The 9,104-nt window shown below is 44.5% G+C and overlaps 1 protein-coding gene across 3 annotated transcripts in view; it reads right to left on the reverse strand.

The window, feature by feature from the left end:
- LOC120307602 overlaps positions 1-2,549 on the reverse strand; it is a 36,994-nt gene extending 34,445 nt beyond the window's left edge. For 2 of the 3 annotated variants that reach the window (XM_039342494.1, XM_039342496.1), the window contains exon 1: positions 2,513-2,549. The gene's annotated coding sequence lies outside the window, so the exon portion shown is untranslated. Of the gene's footprint in view, positions 1-689; positions 787-2,512 lie in introns of those variants that run through there. The other variant, XM_039342495.1, reaches the window with a different exon arrangement.
- Positions 2,550-9,104: the final 6,555 nt, after the last annotated feature.

The following is a 9,104-nucleotide window of genomic DNA, read 5'->3' on the forward strand; positions in this document are numbered from 1 at the left end:
CATGACTGTAGTTTGGATCCTGGTTCTATCCTGATTGGTTATACTGATATCCCACTTTTGTGTTAGAGTTTCACATTGTGTGTGTGCTGTATAATACACACACACACACACACACACACACACACAAACACATATATACATATCGCAGTACGTAGGTCTCTGGTTGTTCGGGTTTTCTCCCACGTAAAATTGGAAGTGTCTTGGCGACGTTTCGACAAAGTCCCATTCGTCATCTTCAGGCTGGTGTTTTCAGCTTCGTGCTTCGAGGAGCAATGTGTGGTCTTAGCTCCTCGAAGCACGAAGCTGAAAACACCAGCCTGAAGATGACAAATGGGACTTCGTCAAAACGTCGCCAAGACACTTCCAATTTTACGTGGGAGAAAACCCGAACAACCAGAGACCTACATACAAACACCCACGAAAACCTCAGAAAACAAATATCGCAGTACATATACATATACATCACCATCATTTTAGCCATTATCTAACCACTGCAGGATGAAGGCCTCTTCTGCATATTTCCAACCCATACAGTCCTGAGCTTTCTTTAGCCAGTTGGGCCTGCAATACATGCTGATGTCATATACATATACATACATGCTGATGTCATACACATATACACACATACATGCACGTACACATACACATATGCACACATCGACTCCAATTTAATTCCCACATAGAGTTACCTGCCACAGGAGCAAACAACTGTGTGTGCGTATATGTGGTCGAATCTCTGGCTAGGCTGGACCAAGGAGTTAAGAGGAGCCCAAATGTGGAGTCCGGGCACAGCAGAAAGCACCAAAGTCTTGACCTCGCCTGCAGCTCTTGAAGACTGATCTGACCATTCCCAAGGAAATGCCATCAGTCTGGTGAGGTTCTTGTAATGTAGTTGTCTAGCAATGAGCTACAGTTGAGACTGTTCGCAAGTGGCTTGTTTGCACCTCACAATACACACAAAGAGCTGCTTTCAATCAGCAAGTGGTCTGGGCTCTGATCCGTAAGGATCACTCCTTCCGTTAACCTACAGTAGGGATGCTATGACCTCTCTTGATGCTTGTCTTGTCTTGCATCTATCCTTATTCTTCCTGAGGTCTCCACTCTCTTTTCCCCATATTCTCTCTCTCTGGGCTTCAATTGATAAGGTCAAGGGGCAGAGGGGGAAAATCAGGCAGAGGACAATTGGCCCGAGAGGCCCTCTCTCCACCGGCCTCTCTCATCTGGGCTTCCTGACCTTCTCCTGACATTGACAGAAATCTTTGCAGTGATTCTCCTGGATCCAGCATTCTCAGCTTCTCCATACATTTAGATCCTCTATACCAGGGGTAGGCAACCTTGGCTCTTTTATGACTTGTGGACTTCAACTCCCAGAATTCATAGCTGAATTCATAGCTGACTCAGGACATCTGGGAGTTGAAGTCCACGAGCCATGAAAGAGCCAAGGTTGCCCATCCCTGCTCTATACCACGCTACTCAAAATGTTACTCTTCTTTTAGCTTGATCACAACCGCACATTCCTCACTCTGCTTCCACCCACGTACACAACCTTTCCTGACTGACTACCCAAGGCCCTGTTAAAAATGTCGCAAGGAAGAGCACAGGCCAGCATAGAGCAACTTCACAAGAACAAGGCCCTGTATCCAAGGGAGTGGGCAGAGGGCAGGGGAGACACATAATTGAAGAAATTAACACAATAATTTGTTGTAAGAGCCGAGGTGGCGCAGCAGTTAGAGTGCAGTACTGCAGGCCACTTTAGCTGACTGTGTTCAGCAGGTCAGCGGTTCAAATCTCACCGGCTCAAGGTTGACTCAGCCTTCCATCCTTCCGGGGTAGGTGAAATGAGGACCCAGATTGTTGGGGGCAATGTAAATATATATATATATATATACATTGCTTACTGGTGTACACCGCTTAGAGAGTGCTTGCACTTAAAGCGGTATATAAGTCTCATAAATAAATAAAGTCTCTCATAAATAAATAACAGGGTTGGAAGGGACGTTGGAGGTCTTCTAGTTCAACCTCCTGCCCCAGCGGGAGACTTTGCACTTTTCTGGAGAAATGGTTGCCCAATCTCTTCTTGAAAACCTCCAGTGACTGAGCACCCACAACCTCTGGAGGCAAGTCATCCACTGGTTAATTGTTCTCACTGTCAGCAGCCCTTCTTTGGGGAAGCCCCTTAAGGACTATCCCAGTGGCCAGTGCAACCCAAATGGTTCTCCCAGGGGTCTGTAGCTTCTGACCCGTTGAAGAAAATGTGCTGTTCAGGTGTCGGGATACTTGCACCTTCCAATGCCCCAACTGCCTGGGCCCAATAGAAACATTTATCTCTCTTTCTCCTTGAATCCAGGCCCAATCCTCCTCCCCAGTCACATAGGGCTCAGAGGCAGGATGCTAAGGGTCTCTAGTCAACCTGCAGACTCCGGAGCCACTGCTGGGCTTGAGCAGGTGAGCAGAAACACCTTACCACTAGAGCCCCAATCAATTTTTCCTCTTCCCCTCTATTTCTACCTACAGCTGGAGCTTTGTTCCGCAGCTTCAGACAGTTTGTTTTCTTTATGATGTAGACTATTCAGCTTCTGCCGCTCTCTGATTGGCTGGCTGCTGTGCCCAATCAGCATTCAGCGCTTAGCCCTCAGTTTCCTCCTCCTGGCTCTCTCTTTGATAAGGTTTACTTCCTGTTCTGCCTTCAGGTGCTTTGGATAATCAGTTGATTCCCCCTCTTTTTTGTGGCAGCCTCTCAGATATTGGAAGACTAATTGACATTTTGAGAATATGTCATGACAGCATATCATAGGATGATGGTGATCAATCAATAATCAATCTGAATAGACCTGGAAGGGACCATGGAGGTCATCTTCTAGTTCAACCCCCTGCTCAATCAGGAGGCCCTGTTAGACACAAAAATAGTCACAAATTGAAATCCACTCTGAGTTACAAATAGAAAAGAAGTTTATTAGACTTCACAACAAAGTCTAAAAAAATAAGGGTTTGCAAAGCGTGGTGAATTCAGGAAGGCAATGCAATGTAGCCAAGCACTGAACCACACCCCAAATTCCAAAATCACATATTATTATACATCCTATCGCAATCCCCATTCCTTCCCCCATGGCCCCATTGACTTAGGCTTTGGAGGTTACAATCTATCAGAAGCGCCTAAACAGAATACATTATCTCCACCCCTGTTTGCTTACATTATACTAATAAGATCCCTCCCCTACTATCCTGTTTACTCAGACCATATATGTACATGCTTATCAATTCTAGAAGAGAGAGATGTCCCCCATCTTCTACACCTGTTAGATCCAGTAGGGCAGTGGTTCTCAACCTGTGGGTCAGGACCCCATTTGGGGTCAAATGACCATTTCACGGGGGTCGCCAAACAATGCAGTCCGCCATTTTTTTTCCCCTTTTCCTTAGCTGTGCTACTCCCTTTTATTCTATTGGCTTTTGAAAGCCAATAGAATAGACTCTCTTGAACAGAGTCTAATTCTATTGGCTTTCAAAAGCCAATAGGAATTGTCCAGGCTGTCTCTGCCCTGCTGAGCCCGCCAAACGGTGCTGCACCAGTTGAGTAGTCCTTTACTTATGACCGGTTGAGTAGTCCTCGACTTACGACCGGTTGGGGGTCGCGGCATTAAAAAGGTTGAGAACCAGTGCAGTAGGGGTACCAGGTACCAAAAGGTACTTAAAAACAATTCCTAGATGGTGACTCACACTGGGCCCCACGGTAACTCCTGTTCTCCCCCCTTCCTCCACCTAAGGCTTGTATGTTCCCTATATACTCAAAGCATCTACTCAGGCAATTGATTATACAATGCTAATTACAAAATATAAAATATGATTACATGATAATACTAAAAACATATATATTTTTATTTTTAAATTTCCTCCACAGCCCTATAGCATCCCAGACATGTTGCTGTCCAGTCTCTTTCTAAAAACCTCCAGTTGCTTCCAGCTGGAGGCAAAGCTATTCCACTGGCTAATTGTCCTCACTGTCAGGAATTTTCTCCTTAATTCCAGCTTGCTTCTCTCCTTGATTAGTTTCCATCCATTGCTTCTTGTCCTGCCCTCAGGCGCTTTGGAGAATAGCTTGACCCCCTCGTCTTCTTTGGGGCAACCCCTGAGATATTGGAACACTGCTATGATGTCACCCCTGATCACCTCCTTCTTTTTGTCAAACTAGGCATACCCAACTCCCACAGCCATTCTTGTCTTCTTGATCACCCAGCCATAAAGAAAGCATCTTAGGCATATCCCTTTCACTATTAACAACACAGGTTGTTCTCCAGTTATGTATTTCCCACATTATTTTGTCATCCTAGAGGAGGAGGCTTTCTTGTTCCAGCAATGTGAGCAAACCCCAAATGAGTCCAGCTTTGGGGGCAGATTCAGAAGACATATCACTTCAAGGAGACCTCCCTCAAAGCAGTCTGCATCTCTTCCTCTGCTCAGCCTGAAAAGTAAATCCAAAAGGAGGGAGATGGATTTAGCAATCGGTATACTTAACAGTTTGGTCAATTGGAAGACAAGCTTAAGATACAGAAGGACCTGGACAGACTTGAACACTGGGCACTATCTAACTAAATGAAATTCAGGGGTGAAAAAAGCAAGGTTCTACATTTAGGCAAGAAAAACCAAATGTACAGGTATAGTATAGGGGGTACCTTGCTCAATAGTAGTAACTGTGAGAGGGACCTCAGAGTCCTAGTGGACAATCACCTAAATAGGAGCCAGCTGTGTACTGCAGCTGCCAAAAAGGCCAACACAGTGCTAGGCAGCATTAACAGAGGGAGAGAATCAAGGTCATGTGAAGTCTTAATACCACTTTACAAGGCCTTGGTAAGGCCACACTTGGAATACGGCATCCAGTTTTGGTCAGCGTGATATAAAAAAGATGTTGAGACTCTAGAAAGAGTACAGAGAAGAGCAACAAAGATGAATAGGGGACTGGAAGCCAAAACATATAAGGAACAGTTGCTGGAATAGGGTATGTCTAGTTTAACGACGAGAAGGACGGGGGGGGGGGAGGAGGACAGCATTGCAGTGTTCCAATATCTCAGGGGCTGCCACAAAGAAGAGGAAGTCAAGCTAGAACAATCTGCCTCCAGAAGTGGTGAATGCTCCAACACTGGACGTTTTTAAGAAGAGACTGGACAGCCATTCATCCGAAAAGGTATAGGGTTTCCTGCCTGAGCAGGGGGTTGGACTAGATGACTTCCAAGGTCCTTTCCAACTTTATTATTATTATTATTATTATTATTATTATTATTATTATTATTATTATTATTATTATTATTATTATTATTATTATCGATCATCGCACAGTCAGCCAGATGGTCAGACTGGATTTGGCATTTTGTCTACCTATCGAGTCCTTACCCAGGACCTGGGATAGGCAGATGTGGATGTTTGATGGTATTACAGATATCGTTGCAGGATGGAAGCAGTTCCTAATAAGGCTCCCTTTTGCAATTGACTAATAGCGAATTTGTCAATGCCAATTGTGTTCACGTGGTGCTCCAGTTGTTTTGGGATTGCACCCAAGGAGCCTATGACTATTGGTACTACCCTTGCTTGCTTTTGCCACAGTCTTTCTATTTGTAGGTCTTTGTATTTTGTTATCTTCTCCAGTTCTTTCTCTTCTATTCTGCTATCTCCAGGTGCTGCCACGTCCACTATCCAGACGTTTTTGTCTTTCTTATCGACAATTGTTAAGTCTGGGGTGTTATGTTGCAGGTGCTTGTCTGTTTGAATTCTGAAGTCCCAGAGCAGTTTAAAATTATTATTATTATTATTATTATTATTATTATTATTATTATTATTATTATTGTCATTGTTGTTGTTCTGTGATTTTCCACGCCAAAGGAGAAGATGCTGGATGCAAAGCAAAGTTAGTTCCAGATCTGTGTGAAGCCCAGATGTGTGTGGTTTAATCCACTGCATGCCTGTTTCAGAAAGTAGTTATCATGCTTCAAGGCCACAAGGCTTATATACAGAGCTCTGAGTATCCTACTCTGGTGTCCGTTCTCGTGGAGGGGGAGAGAAGAGGCTTGGTGTATTGCAGCATGGAGGAATTTACAAGAGAGACAGACGGACCAGGATCGGCTGGAAGTGAAAGAGGACTCTTATCTCAGTGTGGCTGCCCTTTATAACAGCAACTTGTAGCCTGCCAGTGTTTTGCAAGCTGCAACAATTTAACAGCAGTTTAAGGGAAACTGATTTAAGACAAAGGGTTGGAAAGCTCACTTTCATCTTTCTTGATCCTGGTGAGAAAGCATGGCTGTTTTCCAAATAAATCTCAGGAATTATGAAAACCACAATAACAGAAATGGTAGAGGGTCTCCTGCTTGAGCAGGGGGTTGGACTAGAAGATCTCCAAGCTCCCTTCCAGCTCTGCTATTCTGTTCTTTAAACAGCCATATCATAATACTGATGAAATTATCTAGCCCTCTTCTCAAACATCTGCAAGAAGGAAACCAACCTCAGAGAATGCCCAAAGCCCAACAAGTACCAGTTAATATATTTTATTCCCTTTAGTTGAGACCCAAACACAAGGTTGCCTGCAGCTAGCCAGGTTTTACTCAAAGATGTCAACATGTGAATCCTGCATCATGAGGCAAGTTTTGTCCCTAAGACACTGATGTGAGGAGTGGCAATGAAGGTAAAACGGGCTGAGTTCGTTGTGAAATGTGGAGAGAAAGATCTGGGCACAAATAGGGGAGCAGCTAGGCAAAGAAAAAATAATAAAGAAATGGATCTATGCACAAAGAAGCAGTGGAGAAACACACACACACAAGTTGAACTATAGCCAAGCCAGTTTCCAGCCTTTCCTGAGAGGACCCATCATGGCCGCCCTCCCTCCCCAAAGACACCTCAACTCTTCCCGCCAAAACCTGACAGGCCCCGCTTCTTATTGGCCCTCGGGGGTCAGGTGACTCTGGACGGGCCTCTTGATGGTTAGTTGGCACTCAGACTGTCATCTGTCATGGAAGGACCGCCTCCCTGAGCATATAATAGGCCTTTTGCTCCTTCTTCCCTCCCTTTGTGGTGGCCCCCAGATTGATCCAACTGCCAATCGAACAGCAGCGGCCAATCAAAGAACTGTTGCTAGGCAGGAGGCGAGGAGGGAAGACAAGATGGCTGCCTGAAGTTCTGCCACCACAGGACTCATGAGGAAGAAGCTGAATAAACAGAGCTGAAGCTCAGGAATCGAAGTGAAGACTGGAACTAAAAGATAGACTGCCCTGATGAGGAGAGGCTCTGGAAAGGAGGCAGCAGCTGAAAGAAATGGGGGGAGAGAGGCATCTTTGTCCTTCCCTCAGACAGGTGTGAGGGAGAAGTTCTCTCTGCCATTTCCCTCAGGTGGAGCAAAGATTTGGGAGAAGAGGAGGAAAAAGGAGCCAGGAAGGCCAGCCAGGAGCAAACAAGGGGGAAAACGTGGAATAAAAGCAAAGACTTGGACAGAGCAGAAATAGAAATCAGGAATTTAAATAAAAGAAAAGAAGATCCAACTCTGGGGAAATGGCACAGTAGAAATAATTAGGGACTAAGACCGCAAAAATAGAGAAGCCAGCAAATAAACAAATTAATGGAGATATAGAATAGAAAAAATAGAATGAAGTTGGATTTTTAAAATATAGCGTGGCTAGATCCCATGGAAAATAGTTACAGTTTTATTAAGATTCATTTTCACAGCAGTCTTTAACTTCCTTTGTTTAATTTTTTAGTGTTCCTTTCTTGGCAAAATAAAAACACCCACTCCCCTCCCACTGAGGGGAGATACAAAATCCCAAACAATTGTCCAAAGTTTCATGTCTTTGTTGTCTCCTTTGAGCAACATAAATGCAGATATAGGCATGATGAAAACCAGTCAACAATTTTGTCATAAATAAAAAGTGGAAAAGTATCGTAGAGAAACTTCCAGAAACTGATTGCAGAGCAGACCATGCTGTCAAATGGATAGGTTAAAGCTGAAAGATTAGAATAAGGACATCAGCAATATTTTATTATTGTTTCTGAATCCTCAAGAGGAACAAATCACAGCAAAGTCTGGATATCTCCCCAAATTGACCGGTACTCGGACAATTTAGTTCTCAGTCATATCAGCCCCTCATGTCATCCTATATTCAAAATCATATGATGCAGGAGACATTTTATTTATTTATTCAGCTTGTGTGGCTACCCATTTCACCAAGTGGCTCTGGGCAGCGAACAATCTTAATATAAATTAAAAATAGATTTCCATCATAAAAATAGCACAGCAGCCAAGGAGTGTTTTACAGTCCATGGTTGTTCACACCACCAGTACAAAAGGCCAGCAGGATCAGGCCATCCTGATCTCTGGAGGAAGAATGCTCCATAGGACAGATGTTACGGCAGAAAACTTAACTATTGCTTGCTGTCATTCCAGAAGAAGAGATCTCTCAGAGGCAAGGGGGTCTAATCCATCCCCCACTTGAAAATACAGCATGGGCTTTCCTCTGAGGACACTACTCTTTCCTTAAGAGGGAGAACCAACCACATGAATCCAAGCCCAATCACAAAGCCCAGAGAAACGGGGGCATAAAACCCCTCTGGGTTGCAAGACCAATGGGTGCCCCCAGCTGCGAAGATGCTCAGGGAATGGGCTCCCCAAATATTCTGCAGCCACTGAAGTTGGCAAGAGAAAGGGAAGAGCCTCCTCCTCCTCTTCCTCTTCCTCCTCCTCTTCCTCCTCCTCCTCCTCCTCCTCCATCATGCAAAATATTCCTTCCACCACCTCCTTGCCCCGTTCAGAATGCAGCTGCACATCTGTGGCATTTGCTGCACCTTCCCCAGGAAGAATGTCCCTCTCGGCTGCATGGAAATCGCTCTGCCTCAGGCACATCCTGTCTGTGATGCGCAAAATGGGATGAGGTAAGCCAGCAAGTATCCATTATATTGATTGGGGTGTTATTTACTTCTTGATGGTTGGTCTGATAATGTTAATCTTGGAATTAATCTATGCTCACCCGGGTGCTGATTGCTGATGAGGAAGTGTTTTGGTCTTTTGGTTCCCTTTTTGGCTGGCTGATTGTGTCTTTTGTGCACAATATGAAGGTATTGTTTGTGTGTCTATTGAT

Source organism: Crotalus tigris, unplaced genomic scaffold, assembly GCF_016545835.1.
Source record: "Crotalus tigris isolate CLP2741 ecotype Arizona unplaced genomic scaffold, ASM1654583v1 scf7180000017793.814357, whole genome shotgun sequence".
NCBI classification, from domain to species: domain Eukaryota; kingdom Metazoa; phylum Chordata; class Lepidosauria; order Squamata; family Viperidae; genus Crotalus; species Crotalus tigris.